The sequence below is a fragment of the Macaca nemestrina genome, chromosome 13, assembly GCF_043159975.1.
Source record: "Macaca nemestrina isolate mMacNem1 chromosome 13, mMacNem.hap1, whole genome shotgun sequence".
In the NCBI taxonomy this organism is placed as follows: Eukaryota; Metazoa; Chordata; class Mammalia; order Primates; family Cercopithecidae; genus Macaca; species Macaca nemestrina.
In genome coordinates, this window is record NC_092137.1 from 96,698,491 (window position 1) to 96,723,504 (window position 25,014).

Here is a 25,014-nt window from a genome sequence, read left to right on the forward strand (position 1 = left end):
CACAGAACCCAAAGAAGTTTCTCAGAAAGCTTCTTTCTGTTTTTTATCGGAGGATATTACCTTTGGCCCTATAGTCTTAAAGGGATCCGAAATATCTGTTCTCAGATTCCACAGAAAGAAGGCTAGCAAAGAGATCCACGAAATACAGATGTAACTCTGTGAGATGAATTAACAGGACACTAAGCAGTTTCTCAGAAAGCTTCTTTCCAGATTTCATCTGAGGATATTTCCTTTTTCACCATAGCCCTCTATGGGCTTCCAAATATCACTTTGCCAATTCCACAAGAACTGTCTTAGCGAAAGGCTTCTTGAGGGGAAAGCTGTAACTCTGTGAGATGATTTCACAGAACACAAAGAAGTTTCTCAGAAAGCTTCCTTCTCTTTGTTATCGGAGGATATTTCCTTTGGCCCTATAGTCTTCCAAGGGATCCGAAATATCTGTTCTCAGATTCCACAGAAATAATGCTAGCAAAGAGATCCACGAAATACAGATGTAACTCTGTGCGATGAATTAACAGAACACTAAGCAGTTTCTCAGAAAGCTTCTTTCCAGATTTCATCAGAGGATATTTCCTTTTTCACCATAGCCCTCTATGGGCTTCCAAATATCACTTTGCCAATTCCGCAAGAACTGTCTTAGAGAAAGGCTTCTTGAGGGGAAAGCTGTAACTCTGTTAGATGATTTCACAGAACACAAAGAAGTTTCTCAGAAAGCTTCTTTCTCTTTGTTATCGGAGGATATTTCCTTTGGCCCTATAGTCTTCCAAGGGATCCGAAATATCTGTTCTCAGATTCCACAGAAATAAGGCTAGCAAAGAGATCCACGAAATACAGATGTAACTCTGTGAGATGAATTAACAGAACACTAAGCAGTTTCTCAGAAAGCTTTTTTCCAGATTTCATCTGAGGATATTTCCTTTTTCACCATAGCCCTCTATGGGCTTCCAAATGTCACTTTGCCAATTCCAGAAGAACTCTCTTGGGGAAAGGCTTCTTGAGGGGAAAGCTGTAACTCTGTGAGATGATTTCACAGAACGCAAAGAAGTTTCTCAGAAAACTTCTTTCTCTTGGTTATCGGAGCATATTTTCTTTGGCACTATAGTCTTCCAAGGGATCCGAAATATCTGTTCTCAGATTCCACAGAAATAAGGCTAGCAAAGAGATCCACGAAATACAGTTGTAACTCTGTGAGATGAATTAACAGAACACTAAGCAGTTTCTCAGAAAGCTTCTTTCCAGATTTCATCAGAGGATATTTGTTTTTCACCACAGCTCTCTATGGGCTTCCAAATATCACTTTGCCAATTCCACAAGAACTGTCTTAGCGAAAGGCTTCTTGAGGGGAATGCTGTAACTCTGTGAGATGATTTCACAGAACACAAAGAAGTTTCTCAGAAAGCTTCTTTCTATTTGTTATCCGAGGATATTTCCTTTGGCCCTATAGTCTTCCAAGGGATCCGAAATATCTGTTCTCAGATTCCACAGAAATAAGGCTAGCAAGGAGATCCACGAAATACAGATGTAACTCTGTGAGATGAATTAACAGAACACTAAGCAGTTTCTCAGAATGCTTCTTTCCAGATTTCATGTGAGGATATTTCCTTTTTCACCATAGCCCTCTATGGACTTCCAAATACCACTTTGCCAATTCCACAAGAACTGTCTTAGCGAAAGGCTTCTTGAGGGGAATGCTGTAACTCTGTGAGATGATTTCACAGAATACAAAGAAGTTTCTCAGAAAGCTTCTTTCTCTTTGTTATCGGAGGATATTTCCTTTGGCCTATAGTCTTCCAAGGGATCCGAAATATCTGTTCTCAGATTCCACAGAAATAAGGCTGGCATAGAGATCCACGAAATACAGATGTAACTCTGTGAGATGAATTAACAGAACACTAAGCAGTTTCTCAGAAAGCTTCTTTCCAGATTTCAACTGAGGATATTTCCTTTTTCACCATAGCCCTCTATGGGCTTCCAAATGTCACTTTTCCAATTCCACATAAACTGGCTTGGCGAAAGGCTTCCTGAGGGGAAAGCTGTAACTCTGTGAGCTGATTTCACAGAACACAAAGAAGTTTCTCAGAAAACTTCTTTCTCTTGGGTATCGGAGCATATTTCCTTTGGCCCTATAGTCTTCCAAGGGATCCGAAATATCTGTTCTCAGATTCCACAGAAATAAGGCTAGCAAAGAGATCCACCAAATACAGATGTAACTCTGTGAGATGAATTAACAGAACACAAGGCAGTTTCTCAGAAAGCTTCTTCCCAGATTTCATGTGAGGATATTTCCTTTTTCACCATAGCCCACTATGGGCTTCGAAATGTCACTTTGCAATTCCACCAGAACTGTCTTGGCGAAACGCTTCTTGAGGGGAAAGCTTTAACTCTGTGAGATGATTTCACAGAACCCAAAGAAGTTTCTCAGAAAGCTTCTTTCTGTTTGTTATCGGAGGATATTTCCTTTGGCCCTATAGTCTTAAAGGGATCCGAAATATCTGTTCTCAGATTCCACAGAAAGAAGACTAGCAAAGAGATCCACGAAATACAGATGTAACTCTGTGAGATGAATTAACAGAACACTAAGCAGTTTCTCAGAAAGCTTCTTTCCAGATTTCATCTGAGGATATTTCCTTTTTCACCATAGCCCTCTATGGGCTCCAAATGTCACTTTTCCAATTCCACATAAACTGTCTTGGCGAAAGGCTTCTTGAGGGGAAAGCTGTAACTCTGTGAGATGATTTCACAGAACACAGAGAAGTTTCTCAGAAAGCATCTTTCTCTTTGTTATCGGAGGATATTTCCTTTGGCCCTATAGTCTTCCAAGGGATCCGAAATATCTGTTCTCAGATTCCACAGAAATAAGGCTAGGAAAGAGATTCACGAAATACAGATGTAACTCTGCGAGATGAATTAACAGAACACTAAGCAGTTTCTCAGAAAGCTTCTTTCCAGATTTCATGTGAGGATATTTCCTTTTTCACCATAGCCCTCTATGGGCTTCCAAATGTCACTTTCCCAATTCCACAAGAACTGTCTTAGCGAAAGGCTTCTTGAGGGGAAAGCTGTAACTCTGTGAGATGATTTCACAGAACACAAAGATGTTTCTCACAAAGCTTTTTTCTCTTTGTTATCGGAGGATATTTCCTTTGGCCCTATAGTCTTCCAAGGGATCCGAAATATCTGTTCTCAGATTCCACAGAAATAAGGCTAGCAAAGAGATCCACGAAATACAGATGTAACTCTATCAGATGAATTAACAGAACACTAAGCAGTTTCTCAGAAAGCTTCGATCCAGATTTCATCTGAGGATATTTCCCTTTTCACCATAGCCCTCTATGGGCTCCAAATGTCACTTTGCCAATTCCACAAGAACTGTCTTGGCGAAACGATTCTTGAGGGGAAAGCTGTAACTTTGTGAGATGATTTCACAGAACCCAAAGAAGTTTCTCAGAAAGCTTCCTTCTGTTTGTTATCGGAGGATATTTCCTTTGGCCCTATAGTCTTCCAAGGGATCCGAAATATCTGTTCTCAGATTCCACAGAAATAAGGCTAGCAGAGATCCACGAAATACAGATGTAACTCTGTGAGATGAATTAACAGAACACTAAGTAGTTTCTCAGAACGCTTCTTTCCAGATTTCAACTGAGGATATTTCCTTTTTCACCATAGCCCTCTATGGGCTTCCAAATATCACTTTGCCAATTCCACAAGAACTGTCTTAGCGAAAGGCTTCTTGAGGGGAAAGCTGTAACTCTGTGAGATGATTTCAAAGAACACAAAGAAGTTTCTCAGAAAGCTTCTTTCTCTTTGTTATCGGAGGATATTTCCTTTGGCCCTATAGTCTTCCAAGGGATCCGAAATATCTGTTCTGAGATTCCACAGAAATAAGGCGAGCAAAGAGATCCACGAAATACAGATGTAACTCTGTGAGATGAATTAACAGAACACTAAGCAGTTTCTCAGAAAGCTTCTTTCCAGATTTCATCTGAGGATATTTCCTTTTTCACCTTAGCCCTCCATGGGCTTCGAAATATCACTTTGCCAATTCCGCAAGAACTGTCTTAGCGAAAGGCTTCTTGAGGGGAAAGCTGTAAGTCTGTGAGATGACTTCACAGAACACAAAGAAGTTTCTCAGAAAGCTTCCTTCTCTTTGTTATCGGAGGATATTTCCTTTGGCCCTATAGTCTTCCAAGGGATCCGAAATATCTGTTCTCAGATTCCACAGAAATAATGCTAGCAAAGAGATCCACGAAATACAGATGTAACTCTGTGCGATGAATTAACAGAACACTAAGCAGTTTCTCAGAAAGCTTCTTTCCAGATTTCATCAGAGGATATTTCCTTTTTCACCATAGCCCTCTATGGGCTTCCAAATATCACTTTGCCAATTCCGCAAGAACTGTCTTAGAGAAAGGCTTCTTGAAGGGAAAGCTGTAACTCTGTTAGATGATTTCACAGAACACAAAGAAGTTTCTCAGAAAGCTTCCTTCTCTTTGTTATCGGAGGATATTTCCTTTGGCCCTATAGTCTTCCAAGGGATCCGAAATATCTGTTCTCAGATTCCACAGAAATTAGGCTAGCAAAGAGATCCACCAAATACAGATGTAACTCTGTGAGATGAATTAACAGAACACAAGGCAGTTTCTCAGAAAGCTTCTTCCCAGATTTCATGTGAGGATATTTCCTTTTTCACCATAGCCCACTATGGGCTTCGAAATGTCACTTTGCAATTCCACCAGAACTGTCTTGGCGAAACGCTTCTTGAGGGGAAAGCTTTAACTCTGTGAGATGATTTCACAGAACCCAAAGAAGTTTCTCAGAAAGCTTCTTTCTGTTTGTTATCGGAGGATATTTCCTTTGGCCCTATAGTCTTCCAAGGGATCCGAAATATCTGTTCTCAGATTCCACAGAAATAAGGCTAGCAAAGAGATCCACGAAATACAGATGTAACTCTGTGAGATGAATTAACAGAACACTAAGCAGTTTCTCAGAAAGCTTTTTTCCAGATTTCATCTGAGGATATTTCCTTTTTCACCATAGCCCTCTATGGGCTTCCAAATGTCACTTTGCCAATTCCAGAAGAACTCTCTTGGGGAAAGGCTTCTTGAGGGGAAAGCTGTAACTCTGTGAGATGATTTCACAGAACGCAAAGAAGTTTCTCAGAAAACTTCTTTCTCTTGGTTTTCGGAGCATATTTTCTTTGGCACTATAGTCTTCCAAGGGATCCGAAATATCTGTTCTCAGATTCCACAGAAATAAGGCTAGCAAAGAGATCCACGAAATACAGTTGTAACTCTGTGAGATGAATTAACAGAACACTAAGCAGTTTCTCAGAAAGCTTCTTTCCAGATTTCATCAGAGGATATTTGTTTTTCACCACAGCTCTCTATGGGCTTCCAAATATCACTTTGCCAATTCCACAAGAACTGTCTTAGCGAAAGGCTTCTTGAGGGGAATGCTGTAACTCTGTGAGATGATTTCACAGAACACAAAGAAGTTTCTCAGAAAGCTTCTTTCTATTTGTTATCCGAGGATATTTCCTTTGGCCCTATAGTCTTCCAAGGGATCCGAAATATCTGTTCTCAGATTCCACAGAAATAAGGCTAGCAAGGAGATCCACGAAATACAGATGTAACTCTGTGAGATGAATTAACAGAACACTAAGCAGTTTCTCAGAATGCTTCTTTCCAGATTTCATGTGAGGATATTTCCTTTTTCACCATAGCCCTCTATGGACTTCCAAATACCACTTTGCCAATTCCACAAGAACTGTCTTAGCGAAAGGCTTCTTGAGGGGAATGCTGTAACTCTGTGAGATGATTTCACAGAATGCAAAGAAGTTTCTCAGAAAGTTTCTTTCTCTTTGTTATCGGAGGATATTTCCTTTGGCCCTATAGTCTTCCAAGGGATCCGAAATATCTGTTCTCAGATTCCACAGAAATAAGGCTGGCATAGAGATCCACGAAATACAGATGTAACTCTGTGAGATGAATTAACAGAACACTAAGCAGTTTCTCAGAAAGCTTCTTTCCAGATTTCAACTGAGGATATTTCCTTTTTCACCATAGCCCTCTATGGGCTTCCAAATGTCACTTTTCCAATTCCACATAAACTGGCTTGGCGAAAGGCTTCCTGAGGGGAACGCTGTAACTCTGTGAGATGATTTCACAGAACACAAAGAAGTTTCTCAGAAAGCTTCTTTCTTTTTGTTATCGGAGGATATTTCCTTTGGCCCTATAGTCTTCCAAGGGATCCGAAATATCTGTTCCCAGATTCCACAAAAATAAGGCAAGCAAAGAGATCCACGAAATACAGATGTAACTCTGTGAGATGAATTAACAGAACACTAAGCAATTTCTCAGAAAGCTTCTTTCCAGATTTCATGAGAGGATATTTCCTTTTTCACCATAGCCCTCTAAGGGCTTCCAAATATCACTTTGCCTATTCCGCAAGAACTGTCTTAGCGAAAGGCTTCTTGAGGGGAAAGCTGTAACTCTGTGAGCTGATTTCACAGAACACAAAGAAGTTTCTCAGAAAACTTCTTTCTCTTGGGTATCGGAGCATATTTCCTTTGGCCCTATAGTCTTCCAAGGGATCCGAAATATCTGTTCTCAGATTCCACAGAAATAAGGCTTTCAAAGAGATCCACCAAATACAGATGTAACTCTGTGAGATGAATTAACAGAACACAAGGCAGTTTCTCAGAAAGCTTCTTCCCAGATTTCATGTGAGGATATTTCCTTTTTCACCATAGCCCACTATGGGCTTCGAAATGTCACTTTGCAATTCCACCAGAACTGTCTTGGCGAAACGCTTCTTGAGGGGAAAGCTTTAACTCTGTGAGATGATTTCACAGAACCCAAAGAAGTTTCTCAGAAAGCTTCTTTCTGTTTGTTATCGGAGGATATTTCCTTTGGCCCTATAGTCTTAAAGGGATCCGAAATATCTGTTCTCAGATTCCACAGAAAGAAGGCTAGCAAAGAGATCCACGAAATACAGATGTAACTCTGTGAGATGAATTAACAGAACACTAAGCAGTTTCTCAGAAAGCTTCTTTCCAGATTTCATCTGAGGATATTTCCTTTTTCACCATAGCCCTCTATGGGCTCCAAATGTCACTTTTCCAATTCCACATAAACTGTCTTGGCGAAAGGCTTCTTGAGGGGAAAGCTGTAACTCTGTGAGATGATTTCACAGAACACAGAGAAGTTTCTCAGAAAGCATCTTTCTCTTTGTTATCGGAGGATATTTCCTTTGGCCCTATAATCTTCCAAGGGATCCGAAATATCTGTTCTCAGATTCCACAGAAATAAGGCTAGGAAAGAGATTCACGAAATACAGATGTAACTCTGCGAGATGAATTAACAGAACACTAAGCAGTTTCTCAGAAAGCTTCTTTCCAGATTTCATGTGAGGATATTTCCTTTTTCACCATAGCCCTCTATGGGCTTCCAAATGTCACTTTCCCAATTCCACAAGAACTGTCTTAGCGAAAGGCTTCTTGAGGGGAAAGCTGTAACTCTGTGAGATGATTTCACAGAACACAAAGATGTTTCTCACAAAGCTTTTTTCTCTTTGTTATCGGAGGATATTTCCTTTGGCCCTATAGTCTTCCAAGGGATCCGAAATATCTGTTCTCAGATTCCACAGAAATAAGGCTAGCAAAGAGATCCACGAAATACAGATGTAACTCTATCAGATGAATTAACAGAACACTAAGCAGTTTCTCAGAAAGCTTCGATCCAGATTTCATCTGAGGATATTTCCCTTTTCACCATAGCCCTCTATGGGCTCCAAATGTCACTTTTCCAATTCCACAAGAACTGTCTTGACGAAACGATTCTTGAGGGGAAAGCTGTAACTTTGTGAGATGATTTCACAGAACCCAAAGAAGTTTCTCAGAAAGCTTCCTTCTGTTTGTTATCGGAGGATATTTCCTTTGGCCCTATAGTCTTCCAAGGGATCCGAAATATCTGTTCTCAGATTCCACAGAAATAAGGCTAGCAGAGATCCACGAAATACAGATGTAACTCTGTGAGATGAATTAACAGAACACTAAGTAGTTTCTCAGAACGCTTCTTTCCAGATTTCAACTGAGGATATTTCCTTTTTCACCATAGCCCTCTATGGGCTTCCAAATATCACTTTGCCAATTCCACAAGAACTGTCTTAGCGAAAGGCTTCTTGAGGGGAAAGCTGTAACTCTGTGAGATGATTTCAAAGAACACAAAGAAGTTTCTCAGAAAGCTTCTTTCTCTTTGTTATCGGAGGATATTTCCTTTGGCCCTATAGTCTTCCAAGGGATCCGAAATATCTGTTCTGAGATTCCACAGAAATAAGGCGAGCAAAGAGATCCACGAAATACAGATGTAACTCTGTGAGATGAATTAACAGAACACTAAGCAGTTTCTCAGAAAGCTTCTTTCCAGATTTCATCTGAGGATATTTCCTTTTTCACCATAGCCCTCTATGGGCTCCAAATGTCACTTTGCCAATTACACAAGAACTGTCTTGGCGAAACGCTTCTTGAAGGGAAAGCTGTAACTCTGTGAGATGATTTCACAGAACACAAAGAAGTTTCTCAGAAAGCTTCTTTCTCTTTGTTATCGGAGGATATTTCCTTTGGCCCTATAATCTTCCCAGGGATCCGAAATATCTGTTCTCAGATTCCACAGAAATAAGGCGAGCAAGGAGATCCACGAAATACAGATGTAACTCTGTGAGATGAATTAACAGAACACTAAGCAGTTTCTCAGAAAGCTTTTTTCCAGATTTCATCTGAGGATATTTCCTTTTTCACCTTAGCCCTCCATGGGCTTCCAAATATCACTTTGCCAATTCCGCAAGGACTGTCTTAGCGAAAGGCTTCTTGAGGGGAAAGATGTAACTCTGTGAGATGATTTCACAGAACACAAAGAATTTTTTCAGAAAGCTTCCTTCTCTTTGTTATGGGAGGATACTTCCTTTGGCCCTATAGCCTTCCAAGGGATCCGAAATATCTGTTCTCAGATTCCACAGAAATAAGGCTAGCAAAGAGATCCACGAAATACAGATGTAACTTTGTGAGATGAATTAACAGAACACTAAGCAGTTTCTCAGAAAGCTTCTTTCCAGATTTCAACTGAGGATATTTCCTTTTTCACCTTAGCCCTCCATGGGCTTCGAAATATCACTTTGCCAATTCCGCAAGAACTGTCTTAGCGAAAGGCTTCTTGAGGGGAAAGCTGTAAGTCTGTGAGATGATTTCACAGAACACAAAGAAGTTTCTCAGAAAGCTTCCTTCTCTTTGTTATCGGAGGATATTTCCTTTGGCCCTATAGTCTTCCAAGGGATCCGAAATATCTGTTCTCAGATTCCACAGAAATAATGCTAACAAAGAGATCCACGAAATACAGATGTAACTCTGTGCGATGAATTAACAGAACACTAAGCAGTTTCTCAGAAAGCTTCTTTCCAGATTTCATCAGAGGATATTTCCTTTTTCACCATAGCCCTCTATGGGCTTCCAAATATCACTTTGCCAATTCCGCAAGAACTGTCTTAGAGAAAGGCTTCTTGAAGGGAAAGCTGTAACTCTGTTAGATGATTTCACAGAACACAAAGAAGTTTCTCAGAAAGCTTCCTTCTCTTTGTTATCGGAGGATATTTCCTTTGGCCCTATAGTCTTCCAAGGGATCCGAAATATCTGTTCTCAGATTCCACAGAAATTAGGCTAGCAAAGAGATCCACCAAATACAGATGTAACTCTGTGAGATGAATTAACAGAACACAAGGCAGTTTCTCAGAAAGCTTCTTTCCAGATTTCATGTGAGGATATTTCCTTTTTCACCATAGCCCACTATGGGCTTCGAAATGTCACTTTGCAATTCCACCAGAACTGTCTTGGCGAAACGCTTCTTGAGGGGAAAGCTTTAACTCTGTGAGATGATTTCACAGAACCCAAAGAAGTTTCTCAGAAAGCTTCTTTCTGTTTGTTATCGGAGGATATTTCCTTTGGCCCTATAGTCTTCCAAGGGATCCGAAATATCTGTTCTCAGATTCCACAGAAATAAGGCTAGCAAAGAGATCCACGAAATACAGATGTAACTCTGTGAGATGAATTAACAGAACACTAAGCAGTTTCTCAGAAAGCTTTTTTCCAGATTTCATCTGAGGATATTTCCTTTTTCACCATAGCCCTCTATGGGCTTCCAAATGTCACTTTGCCAATTCCAGAAGAACTCTCTTGGGGAAAGGCTTCTTGAGGGGAAAGCTGTAACTCTGTGAGATGATTTCACAGAACGCAAAGAAGTTTCTCAGAAAACTTCTTTCTCTTGGTTTTCGGAGCATATTTTCTTTGGCACTATAGTCTTCCAAGGGATCCGAAATATCTGTTCTCAGATTCCACAGAAATAAGGCTAGCAAAGAGATCCACGAAATACAGTTGTAACTCTGTGAGATGAATTAACAGAACACTAAGCAGTTTCTCAGAAAGCTTCTTTCCAGATTTCATCAGAGGATATTTGTTTTTCACCACAGCTCTCTATGGGCTTCCAAATATCACTTTGCCAATTCCACAAGAACTGTCTTAGCGAAAGGCTTCTTGAGGGGAATGCTGTAACTCTGTGAGATGATTTCACAGAACACAAAGAAGTTTCTCAGAAAGCTTCTTTCTATTTGTTATCCGAGGATATTTCCTTTGGCCCTATAGTCTTCCAAGGGATCCGAAATATCTGTTCTCAGATTCCACAGAAATAAGGCTAGCAAGGAGATCCACGAAATACAGATGTAACTCTGTGAGATGAATTAACAGAACACTAAGCAGTTTCTCAGAATGCTTCTTTCCAGATTTCAACTGAGGATATTTCCTTTTTCACCATAGCCCTCTATGGACTTCCAAATACCACTTTGCCAATTCCACAAGAACTGTCTTAGCGAAAGGCTTCTTGAGGGGAATGCTGTAACTCTGTGAGATGATTTCACAGAATACAAAGAAGTTTCTCAGAAAGCTTCTTTCTCTTTGTTATCGGAGGATATTTCCTTTGGCCCTATAGTCTTCCAAGGGATCCGAAATATCTGTTCTCAGATTCCACAGAAATAAGGCTGGCATAGAGATCCACGAAATACAGATGTAACTCTGTGAGATGAATTAACAGAACACTAAGCAGTTTCTCAGAAAGCTTCTTTCCAGATTTCAACTGAGGATATTTCCTTTTTCACCATAGCCCTCTATGGGCTTCCAAATGTCACTTTTCCAATTCCACATAAACTGGCTTGGCGAAAGGCTTCCTGAGGGGAACGCTGTAACTCTGTGAGATGATTTCACAGAACACAAAGAAGTTTCTCAGAAAGCTTCTTTCTCTTTGTTATCGGAGGATATTTCCTTTGGCCCTATAGTCTTCCAAGGGATCCGAAATATCTGTTCCCAGATTCCACAAAAATAAGGCAAGCAAAGAGATCCACGAAATACAGATGTAACTCTGTGAGATGAATTAACAGAACACTAAGCAATTTCTCAGAAAGCTTCTTTCCAGATTTCATGAGAGGATATTTCCTTTTTCACCATAGCCCTCTAAGGGCTTCCAAATATCACTTTGCCTATTCCGCAAGAACTGTCTTAGCGAAAGGCTTCTTGAGGGGAAAGCTGTAACTCTGTGAGCTGATTTCACAGAACACAAAGAAGTTTCTCAGAAAACTTCTTTCTCTTGGGTATCGGAGCATATTTCCTTTGGCCCTATAGTCTTCCAAGGGATCCGAAATATCTGTTCTCAGATTCCACAGAAATAAGGCTTTCAAAGAGATCCACCAAATACAGATGTAACTCTGTGAGATGAATTAACAGAACACAAGGCAGTTTCTCAGAAAGCTTCTTCCCAGATTTCATGTGAGGATATTTCCTTTTTCACCATAGCCCACTATGGGCTTCGAAATGTCACTTTGCAATTCCACCAGAACTGTCTTGGCGAAACGCTTCTTGAGGGGAAAGCTTTAACTCTGTGAGATGATTTCACAGAACCCAAAGAAGTTTCTCAGAAAGCTTCTTTCTGTTTGTTATCGGAGGATATTTCCTTTGGCCCTATAGTCTTAAAGGGATCCGAAATATCTGTTCTCAGATTCCACAGAAAGAAGGCTAGCAAAGAGATCCACGAAATACAGATGTAACTCTGTGAGATGAATTAACAGAACACTAAGCAGTTTCTCAGAAAGCTTCTTTCCAGATTTCATCTGAGGATATTTCCTTTTTCACCATAGCCCTCTATGGGCTTCCAAATATCACTTTGCCAATTCCGCAAGAACTGTCTTAGCGAACGGCTTCTTGAGGGTAAAGCTGTAACTCTGTGAGATGATTTCAAAGAACACAAAGAAGTTTCTCAGAAAGCTTCTTTCTCTTTGTTATCGGAGGATATTTCCTTTGGCCTTATAGTCTTCCAAGGGATCCGAAATATCTGTTCTGAGATTCCACAGAAATAGGGCTAGCAAAGAGATCTACGAAATACAGATGTAACTCTGTGAGATGAATTAACAGAACACTAAGCAGTTTCTCAGAAAGCTTCTTTCCAGATTTCATCTGAGGATATTTCCTTTTTCACCATAGCCCTCTATGGGCTCCAAATGTCACTTTGCCAATTACACAAGAACTGGCTTGGCGAAAGGCTTCTTGAGGGGAAAGCTGTAACTCTGTGAGATGATTTCACAGAACACAAAGAAGTTTCTCAGAAAGCTTCTTTCTCTTTGTTATCGGAGGATATTTCCTTTGGCCCTATAGTCTTCCAAGGGATCCGAAATATCTGTTCTCAGATTCCACAGAAATAAGGCGAGCAAAGGGATCCACGAAATACAGATGTAACTCTGTGAGATGAATTAACAGAACACTAAGCAGTTTCTCAGAAAGCTTCTTTCCAGATTTATTCTGAGGATATTTCCTTTTTCACCATAGCCCTCTATGGGCTCCAAATGTCACTTTGTCAATTAGACAAGAACTGTCTTGGCGAAACGCTTCTTGAGGGGAAAGCTGTAACTCTGTGAGATGATTTCACAGAACCCAAAGAAGTTTCTCAGAAAGCTTCTTTCTCTTTGTTATGGGAGATTTTTTCCTTTGGCCCTATAGTCTTCCAAGGGATCCGAAATATCTGTTCTCAGATTCCACAGAAATAAGGCTAGCAAAGAGATCCACGAAATACAGATGTAACTCTGTGAGATGAATTAACAGAACACAAAGCAGTTTCTCAGAAAGCTTCTTCCCAGATTTCACTTGAGGATATTTCCTTTTTCACCATAGCCCTCTATGGGCTTCCAAATGTCACTGTGCCAATTCCAGAAGAACTGTCTTGGTGAAGCGCTTCTTGAGGGGAAAGCTGTAACTCTGTGAGATGATTTCACAGAATACAAAGAAGTTTCTCAGAAAACTTCTTTCTCTTGGTTATCGGAGCGTATTTCCTTTGGCCCTATAGTCTTCCAAGGGATCCGAAATATCTGTTCTCAGATTTCACAGAAATAAGGCTATCAAAGAGATCCACGAAATACAGATGTAACTCTGTGAGATGAATTAACAGAACACTAAGAAGTTTCTCAGAAAGCTTCTTTCCAGATTTCATGTGAGGATATTTCCTTTTTCACCATAGCCCTCTATGGGCTTCCAAATGTCACTTTGCCAATTCCACAAGAACTGTCTTGGTGAAAGGCTTCTTGAGGGGAAAGCTGTAACTCTGTGAGATGATTTCACAGAATACAAAGAAGTTTCTCAGAAAACTTCTTTCTCTTTGTTATCGGAGCATATTTCCTTTGTCCCTATAGTCTTCCAAGGGATCCGAAATATCTGTTCTCAGATTCCGCAGAAAAAAGGCTAGCAAAGAGATCCACGAAATACAGATGTAACTCTGTGAGATGAATTAACAGAACACTGAGCAGTTACTCAGAAAGCTTCTTTCCAGATTTCATCGCAGGATATTTCCTTTTTCACTATAGAATTCTAAGGGCTTCCAAATATCACTTTGCCAATTCCAGAAGAACTGTCTTAGCGAAAGGCTTCTTGAGGGGAAAGGTGTAACTCTGTGAGATGATTTCACAGAACACAAAGAAGTTTCTCAGAAAGCTTCTTTCTCTTTATTATCGGAGGATATTTCCTTTGGCCCTATAGTCTTCCAAGGGATCCGAAATATCTGCTCTCAGATGCCACAGAAATAAGGCTAGCAGAGAGATCCACGAAATACAGATGTAACTGTGTGAGATGAATTAACAGAACACTAACCAGTTTCTCAGAAAGCTTCTTTCCAGATTTCATCTGAGGATATTTCCTTTTTCAACATAGCCCTCTATGGGCTGCAAATGTCACTTTTCCAATTCCACATAAACTGTCTTGGCGAAAGGCTTCTTGAGGGGAAAGCTGTAACTCTGTGAGATGATTTCACAGAACACAAAGAAGTTTCTCAGAAAGCTTCTTTCTCTTTGTTATCGGAGGATATTTCCTTTGGCCCTATAGTCTTCCAAGGGATCCGAAATATCTGTTCTCAGATTCCACAGAAATAAGGCTAGGAAAGAGATTCACGAAATACAGATGTAACTCTGCGAGATGAATGAACAGAACACTAAGCAGTTTCTCAGAAAGCTTCTTTCCAGATTTCATGTGAGGATATTTCCTTTTTCACCATAGCCCTCTATGGGCTCCAAATGTCACTTTGCCAATTACACAAGAACTGTCTTGGCGAAACGCTTCTTGAGGGGAAAGCTGTAACTCTGTGAGATGATTTCACAGAACACAAAGAAGTTTCTCAGAAAGCTTCTTTCTCTTTGTTATCGGAGGATATTTCCTTTGGCCCTATAATCTTCCAAGGGATCCGAAATATCTGTTCTCAGATTCCACAGAAATAAGGCGAGCAAAGAGATCCACGAAATACAGATGTAACTCTGTGAGATGAATTAACAGAACACTAAGCAGTTTCTCAGAAAGCTTTTTTCCAGATTTCATCTGAGGATATTTCCTTTTTCACCTTAGCCCTCCATGGGCTTCCAAATATCACTTTGCCAATTCCGCAAGGACTGTCTTAGCGAAAGGCTTCTTGAGGGGAAAGATGTAACTCTGTGAGATGATTTCACAGAACACAAAGAATTTTCTCAGAAAGCTTCCTTCTCTTTGTTATGGGAGGATATTTCCTTTGGCCCTATAGTCTTAAAGGGATCCGAAATATCTGTTCTCAGATTCCACAGAAATAAGGCTAGCAAAGAGATCCACGAAATACAGATGTAACTTTGTGAGATGAATTAAGAGAACACTAAGCAGTTTCTCAGAAAGCTTCTTTCCAGATTTCAACTGAGGATATTTCCTTTTTCACCTTAGCCCTCCATGGGCTTCCAAATATCACTTTGCCAATTCCGCAAGAACTGTCTTAGCGAAAGGCTTCTTGAGGGGAAAGCTGTAAGTCTGTGAGATGATTTCACAGAACACAAAGAAGTTTCTCAGAAAGCTTCCTTCTCTTTGTTATCGGAGGATATTTCCTTTGGCCCTATAGTCTTCCAAGGGATCCGAAATATCTGTTCTCAGATTCCACAGAAATAATGCTAGCAAAGAGATCCACGAAATACAGATGTAACTCTGTGCGATGAATTAACAGAACACTAAGCAGTTTCTCAGAAAGCTTCTTTCCAGATTTCATCAGAGGATATTTCCTTTTTCACTAGAGCCCTCTATGGGCTTCCAAATATCACTTTGCCAATTCCGCAAGAACTGTCTTAGCGAAAGGCTTCTTGAGGGGAAAGCTGTAACTCTGTGAGATGATTTCACAGAACACAAAGAAGTTTCTCAGAAAGCTTCCTTCTCTTTGTTATCGGAGGATATTTCCTTTGGCCCTATAGTCTTCCAAGGGATCCGAAATATCTGTTCTCAGATTCCACAGAAATAAGGCTAGCAAAGAGATCCACGAAATACAGATGTAACTCTGTGAGATGAATTAACAGAACACTAAGCAGTTTCTCAGAAAGCTTTTTTCCAGATTTCATCTGAGGATATTTCCTTTTTCACCATAGCCCTCTATGGGCTTGTAAATGTCACTTTGCCAATTCCAGAAGAACTCTCTTGGGGAAAGGCTTCTTGAGGGGAAAGCTGTAACTCTGTGAGATGATTTCACAGAACGCAAAGAAGTTTCTCAGAAAACTTCTTTCTCTTGGTTATCGGAGCATATTTTCTTTGGCCCTATAGTCTTCCAAGGGATCCGAAATATCTGTTCTCAGATTCCACAGAAATAAGGCTAGCAAAGAGATCCACGAAATACGGTTGTAACACTGTGAGATGAATTAACAGAACACTAAGCAGTTTCTCAGAAAGCTTCTTTCCAGATTTCATCAGAGGATATTTGTTTTTCACCACAGCTCTCTATGGGCTTCCAAATATCACTTTGCCAATTCCACAAGAACTGTCTTAGCGAAAGGCTTCTTGAGGGGAATGCTGTAACTCTGTGAGATGATTTCACAGAACACAAAGAAGTTTCTCAGAAAGCTTCTTTCTATTTGTTATCCGAGGATATTTCCTTTGGCCCTATAGTCTTCCAAGGGATCCGAAATATCTGTTCTCAGATTCCACAGAAATAAGGCTAGCAAGGAGATCCACGAAATACAGATGTAACTCTGTGAGATGAATTAACAGAACACTAAGCAGTTTCTCAGAAAGCTTCTTTCCAGATTTCAACTGAGGATATTTCCTTTTTCACCATAGCCCTCTATGGGCTTCCAAATGTCACTTTTCCAATTCCACATAAACTGTCTTGGCGAAAGGCTTCCTGAGGGGAACGCTGTAACTCTGTGAGATGATTTCACAGAACACAAAGAAGTTTCTCAGAAAGCTTCTTTCTCTTTGTTATCGGAGGATATTTCCTTTGGCCCTATAGTCTTCCAAGGGATCCGAAATATCTGTTCTCAGATTCCACAAAAATAAGGCTAGCAAAGAGATCCACGAAATACAGATGTAACTCTGTGAGATGAATTAACAGAACACTAAGCAATTTCTCAGAAAGCTTCTTTCCAGATTTCATGAGAGGATATTTCCTTTTTCACCATAACCCTCTATGGGCTTCCAAATATCACTTTGCCTATTCCGCAAGAACTGTCTTAGCGAAAGGCTTCTTGAGGGGAAAGCTGTAACTCTGTGAGCTGATTTCACAGAACACAAAGAAGTTTCTCAGAAAACTTCTTTCTCTTGGTTATCGGAGCATATTTCCTTTGTCCCTATAGTCTTCCAAGGGATCCGAAATATCTGTTCTCAGATTCCACAGAAATAAGGCTAGCAAAGAGATCCACCAAATACAGATGTAACTCTGTGAGATGAATTAACAGAACACAAGGCAGTTTCTCAGAAAGCTTCTTCCCAGATTTCATGTGAGGATATTTCCTTTTTCACCATAGCCCACTATGGGCTTCGAAATGTCACTTTGCAATTCCACCAGAACTGTCTTGGCGAAACGCTTCTTGAGGGGAAAGCTTTAACTCTGTGAGATGATTTCACAGAACCCAAAGAAGTTTCTCAGAAAGCTTCTTTCTGTTTGTTATCGGAGGATATTTCCTTTGGCCCTATAGTCTTAAAGGGATCCGAAATATCTGTTCTCAGATTCCACAGAAAGAAGGCTAGCAAAGAGATCCACGAAATACAGATGTAACTCTGTGAGATGAATTAACAGAACACTAAGCAGTTTCTCAGAAAGCTTCTTTCCAGATTTCATCTGAGGATATTTCCTTTTTCACCATAGCCCTCTATGGGCTTCCAAATATCACTTTGCCAATTCCACAAGAACTGTCTTAGCGAACGGCTTCCTGAGGGGAAAGCTGTAACTCTGTGAGATGATTTCAAAGAACACAAAGAAGTTTCTCAGAAAGCTTCTTTCTCTTTGTTATCGGAGGATATTTCCTTTGGCCTTATAGTCTTCCAAGGGATCCGAAATATCTGTTCTGAGATTCCACAGAAATAAGGCTAGCAAAGAGATCCACGAAATACAGATGTAACTCTGTGAGATGAATTAACAGAACACTAAGCAGTTTCTCAGAAAGCTTCTTTCCAGATTTCATCTGAGGATATTTCCTTTTTCACCATAGCCCTCTATGGGCTCCAAATGTCACTTTGCCAATTACACAAGAACTGGCTTGGCGAAAGGCTTCTTGAGGGGAAAGGTGTAACTCTGTGAGATGATTTCACAGAACACAAAGAAGTTTCTCAGAAAGCTTCTTTCTCTTTATTATCGGAGGATATTTCCTTTGGCCCTATAGTCTTCCAAGGGATCCGAAATATCTGCTCTCAGATGCCACAGAAATAAGGCTAGCAGAGAGATCCACGAAATACAGATGTAACTTTGTGAGATGAATTAACAGAACACTAACCAGTTTCTCAGAAAGCTTCTTTCCAGATTTCATCTGAGGATATTTCCTTTTTCACCATAGCCCTCTATGGGCTCCAAATGTCACTTTTCCAATTCCACATAAACTGTCTTGGCGAAAGGCTTCTTGAGGGGAAAGCTGTAACTCTGTGAGATGATTTCACAGAACACAAAGAAGTTTCTCAGAAAGCTTCTTTCTCTTTGTTATCGGAGGATATTTCCTTTGGCCCTATAGTCTTCCAAGGGATCCGAAATATCTGTTCTCAGATTCCACAGAAATAAGGCTAGGAAAGAGATTCACGAAATACAGATGTAACTCTGCGAGATGAATGAACAGAACACTAAGCAGTTTCTCAGAAAGCTTCTTTCCAGATTTCATGTGAGGATATTTCCTTTTTCACCATAGCCCTCTATGGGCTCCAAATGTCACTTTGCCAATTACACAAGAACTGTCTTGGCGAAACGCTTCTTGAGGGGAAAGCTGTAACTCTGTGAGATGATTTCACAGAACACAAAGAAGTTTCTCAGAAAGCTTCTTTCTCTTTGTTATCGGAGGATATTTCCTTTGGCCCTATAATCTTCCAAGGGATCCGAAATATCTGTTCTCAGATTCCACAGAAATAAGGCGAGCAAAGAGATCCACGAAATACAGATGTAACTCTGTGAGATGAATTAACAGAACACTAAGCAGTTTCTCAGAAAGCTTTTTTCCAGATTTCATCTGAGGATATTTCCTTTTTCACCTTAGCCCTCCATGGGCTTCCAAATATCACTTTGCCAATTCCGCAAGGACTGTCTTAGCGAAAGGCTTCTTGAGGGGAAAGATGTAACTCTGTGAGATGATTTCACAGAACACAAAGAATTTTCTCAGAAAGCTTCCTTCTCTTTTTTATGGGAGGATATTTCCTTTGGCCCTATAGTCTTAAAGGGATCCGAAATATCTGTTCTCAGATTCCACAGAAATAAGGCTAGCAAAGAGATCCACGAAATACAGATGTAACTTTGTGAGATGAATTAAGAGAACACTAAGCAGTTTCTCAGAAAGCTTCTTTCCAGATTTCAACTGAGGATATTTCCTTTTTCACCTTAGCCCTCCATGGGCTTCCAAATATCACTTTGCCAATTCCGCAAGAACTGTCTTAGCGAAAGGCTTCTTGAGGGGAAAGCTGTAAGTCTGTGAGATGATTTCACAGAACACAAAGAAGTTTCTCAGAAAGCTTCCTTCTCTTTGTTATCGGAGGATATTTCCTTTGGCCCTATAGTCTTCCAAGGGATCCGAAATATCTGTTCTCAGATTCCACAGAAATAATGCTAGCAAAGAGATCCACGAAATACAGAAAACTCTGTGCGATGAATTAACAGAACACTAAGCAGTTTCTCAGAAAGCTTCTTTCCAGATTTCATCAGAGGATATTTCCTTTTTCACTAGAGCCCTCTATGGGCTTCCAAATATCACTTTGCCAATTCCGCAAGAACTGTCTTAGCGAAAGGCTTCTTGAGGGGAAAGCTGTAACTCTGTTAGATGATTTCACAGAACACAAAGAAGTTTCTCAGAAAGCTTCCTTCTCTTTGTTATCGGAGGATATTTCCTTTGGCCCTATAGTCTTCCAAGGGATCCGAAATATCTGTTCTCAGATTCCACAGAAATAAGGCTAGCAAAGAGATCCACGAAATACAGATGTAACTCTGTGAGATGAATTAACAGAACACTAAGCAGTTTCTCAGAAAGCTTTTTTCCAGATTTCATCTGAGGATATTTCCTTTTTCACCATAGCCCTCTATGGGCTTCCAAATGTCACTTTGCCAATTCCAGAAGAACTCTCTTGGGGAAAGGCTTCTTGAGGGGAAAGCTGTAACTCTGTGAGATGATTTCACAGAACGCAAAGAAGTTTCTCAGAAAACTTCTTTCTCTTGGTTATCGGAGCATATTTTCTTTGGCCCTATAGTCTTCCAAGGGATCCGAAATATCTGTTCTCAGATTCCACAGAAATAAGGCTAGCAAAGAGATCCACGAAATACAGTTGTAACACTGTGAGATGAATTAACAGAACACTAAGCAGTTTCTCAGAAAGCTTCTTTCCAGATTTCATCAGAGGATATTTGTTTTTCACCACAGCTCTCTATGGGCTTCCAAATATCACTTTGCCAATTCCACAAGAACTGTCTTAGCGAAAGGCTTCTTGAGGGGAATGCTGTAACTCTGTGAGATGATTTCACAGAACACAAAGAAGTTTCTCAGAAAGCTTCTTTCTATTTGTTATCCGAGGATATTTCCTTTGGCCCTATAGTCTTCCAAGGGATCCGAAATATCTGTTCTCAGATTCCACAGAAATAAGGCTAGCAAGGAGATCCACGAAATACAGATGTAACTCTGTGAGATGAATTAACAGAACACTAAGCAGTTTCTCAGAATGCTTCTTTCAGATTTCATGTGAGGATATTTCCTTTTTCACCATAGCCCTCTATGGACTTCCAAATACCACTTTGCCAATTCCACAAGAACTGTCTTAGCGAAAGGCTTCTTGAGGGGAATGCTGTAACTCTGTGAGATGATTTCACAGAATACAAAGAAGTTTCTCAGAAAGCTTCTTTCTCTTTGTTATCGGAGGATATTTCCTTTGGCCCTATAGTCTTCCAAGGGATCCGAAATATCTGTTCTCAGATTCCACAGAAATAAGGCTGGCAAAGAGATCCACGAAATACAGATGTAACTCTGTGAGATGAATTAACAGAACACTAAGCAGTTTCTCAGAAAGCTTCTTTCCAGATTTCAACTGAGGATATTTCCTTTTTCACCATAGCCCTCTATGGGCTTCCAAATATCACTTTGCCAATTCCACATAAACTGTCTTGGCGAAAGGCTTCCTGAGGGGAACGCTGTAACTCTGTGAGATGATTTCACAGAACACAAAGAAGTTTCTCAGAAAGCTTCTTTCTCTTTGTTATCGGAGGATATTTCCTTTGGACCTATAGTCTTCCAAGGGATCCGAAATATCTGTTCTCAGATTCCACAAAAATAAGGCTAGCAAAGAGATCCACGAAATACAGATGTAACTCTGTGAGATGAATTAACAGAACACTAAGCAGTTTCTCAGAAAGCTTCTTTCCAGATTTCATCTGAGGATATTTCCTTTTTCACCATAGCCCTCTATGGGCTCCAAATGTCACTTTGCCAATTACACAAGAACTGTCTTGGCGAAACGCTTCTTGAAGGGAAAGCTGTAACTCTGTGAGATGATTTCACAGAACACAAAGAAGTTTCTCAGAAAGCTTCTTTCTCTTTGTTATCGGAGGATATTTCCTTTGGCCCTATAATCTTCCCAGGGATCCGAAATATCTGTTCTCAGATTCCACAGAAATAAGGCTGGCAAAGAGATCCACGAAATACAGATGTAACTTTGTGAGATGAATTAACAGAACACTAAGCAGTTTCTCAGAAAGCTTCTTTCCAGATTTCAACTGAGGATATTTCCTTTTTCACCTTAGCCCTCCATGGGCTTCGAAATATCACTTTGCCAATTCCGCAAGAACTGTCTTAGCGAAAGGCTTCTTGAGGGGAAAGCTGTAAGTCTGTGAGATGATTTCACAGAACACAAAGAAGTTTCTCAGAAAGCTTCCTTCTCTTTGTTATCGGAGGATATTTCCTTTGGCCCTATAGTCTTCCAAGGGATCCGAAATATCTGTTCTCAGATTCCACAGAAATAATGCTAGCAAAGAGATCCACGAAATACAGATGTAACTCTGTGCGATGAATTAACAGAACACTAAGCAGTTTCTCAGAAAGCTTCTTTCCAGATTTCATCAGAGGATATTTCCTTTTTCACCATAGCCCTCTATGGGCTTCCAAATATCACTTTGCCAATTCCGCAAGAACTGTCTTAGAGAAAGGCTTCTTGAAGGGAAAGCTGTAACTCTGTTAGATGATTTCACAGAACACAAAGAAGTTTCTCAGAAAGCTTCCTTCTCTTTGTTATCGGAGGATATTTCCTTTGGCCCTATAGTCTTCCAAGGGATCCGAAATATCTGTTCTCAGATTCCACAGAAATAAGGCTAGCAAAGAGATCCACCAAATACAGATGTAACTCTGTGAGATGAATTAACAGAACACAAGGCAGTTTCTCAGAAAGCTTCTTCCCAGATTTCATGTGAGGATATTTCCTTTTTCACCATAGCCCACTATGGGCTTCGAAATGTCACTTTGCAATTCCACCAGAACTGTCTTGGCGAAACGCTTCTTGAGGGGAAAGCTTTAACTCTGTGAGATGATTTCACAGAACCCAAAGAAGTTTCTCAGAAAGCTTCTTTCTGTTTGTTATCGGAGGATATTTCCTTTGGCCCTATAGTCTTCCAAGGGATCCGAAATATCTGTTCTCAGATTCCACAGAAATAAGGCTAGCAAAGAGATCCACGAAATACAGATGTAACTCTGTGAGATGAATTAACAGAACACTAAGCAGTTTCTCAGAAAGCTTTTTTCCAGATTTCATCTGAGGATATTTCCTTTTTCACCATAGCCCTCTATGGGCTTCCAAATGTCACTTTGCCAATTCCAGAAGAACTCTCTTGGGGAAAGGCTTCTTGAGGGGAAAGCTGTAAATCTGTGAGATGATTTCACAGAACGCATAGAAGTTTCTCAGAAAACTTCTTTCTCTTGGTTTTCGGAGCATATTTTCTTTGGCCCTATAGTCTTCCAAGGGATCCGAAATATCTGTTCTCAGATTCCACAGAAATAAGGCTAGCAAAGAGATCCACGAAATACAGTTGTAACTCTGTGAGATGAATTAACAGAACACTAAGCAGTTTCTCAGAAAGCTTCTTTCCAGATTTCATCAGAGGATATTTGTTTTTCACCACAGCTCTCTATGGGCTTCCAAATATCACTTTGCCAATTCCACAAGAACTGTCTTAGCGAAAGGCTTCTTGAGGGGAATGCTGTAACTCTGTGAGATGATTTCACAGAACACAAAGAAGTTTCTCAGAAAGCTTCTTTCTATTTGTTATCCGAGGATATTTCCTTTGGCCCTATAGTCTTCCAAGGGATCCGAAATATCTGTTCTCAGATTCCACAGAAATAAGGCTAGCAAGGAGATCCACGAAATACAGATGTAACTCTGTGAGATGAATTAACAGAACACTAAGCAGTTTCTCAGAATGCTTCTTTCCAGATTTCATGTGAGGATATTTCCTTTTTCACCATAGCCCTCTATGGACTTCCAAATACCACTTTGCCAATTCCACAAGAACTGTCTTAGCGAAAGGCTTCTTGAGGGGAATGCTGTAACTCTGTGAGATGATTTCACAGAATACAAAGAAGTTTCTCAGAAAGCTTCTTTCTCTTTGTTATCGGAGGATATTTCCTTTGGCCCTATAGTCTTCCAAGGGATCCGAAATATCTGTTCTCAGATTCCACAGAAATAAGGCTGGCATAGAGATCCACGAAATACAGATGTAACTCTGTGAGATGAATTAACAGAACACTAAGCAGTTTCTCAGAAAGCTTCTTTCCAGATTTCAACTGAGGATATTTCCTTTTTCACCATAGCCCTCTATGGGCTTCCAAATGTCACTTTTCCAATTCCACATAAACTGGCTTGGCGAAAGGCTTCCTGAGGGGAACGCTGTAACTCTGTGAGATGATTTCACAGAACACAAAGAAGTTTCTCAGAAAGCTTCTTTCTCTTTGTTATCGGAGGATATTTCCTTAGGCCCTATAGACTTCCAAGGGATCCGAAATATCTGTTCCCAGATTCCACAAAAATAAGGCAAGCAAAGAGATCCACGAAATACAGATGTAACTCTGTGAGATGAATTAACAGAACACTAAGCAATTTCTCAGAAAGCTTCTTTCCAGATTTCATGAGAGGATATTTCCTTTTTCACCATAGCCCTCTAAGGGCTTCCAAATATCACTTTGCCTATTCCGCAAGAACTGTCTTAGCGAAAGGCTTCTTGAGGGGAAAGCTGTAACTCTGTGAGCTGATTTCACAGAACACAAAGAAGTTTCTCAGAAAACTTCTTTCTCTTGGGTATCGGAGCATATTTCCTTTGGCCCTATAGTCTTCCAAGGGATCCGAAATATCTGTTCTCAGATTCCACAGAAATAAGGCTAGCAAAGAGATCCACCAAATACAGATGTAACTCTGTGAGATGAATTAACAGAACACAAGGCAGTTTCTCAGAAAGCTTCTTCCCAGATTTCATGTGAGGATATTTCCTTTTTCACCATAGCCCACTATGGGCTTCGAAATGTCACTTTGCAATTCCACCAGAACTGTCTTGGCGAAACGCTTCTTGAGGGGAAAGCTTTAACTCTGTGAGATGATTTCACAGAACCCAAAGAAGTTTCTCAGAAAGCTTCTTTCTGTTTGTTATCGGAGGATATTTCCTTTGGCCCTATAGTCTTAAAGGGATCCGAAATATCTGTTCTCAGATTCCACAGAAAGAAGGCTAGCAAAGAGATCCACGAAATACAGATGTAACTCTGTGAGATGAATTAACAGAACACTAAGCAGTTTCTCAGAAAGCTTCTTTCCAGATTTCATCTGAGGATATTTCCTTTTTCACCATAGCCCTCTATGGGCTTCCAAATATCACTTTGCCAATTCCGCAAGAACTGTCTTAGCGAACGGCTTCTTGAGGGAAAAGCTGTAACTCTGTGAGATGATTTCAAAGAACACAAAGAAGT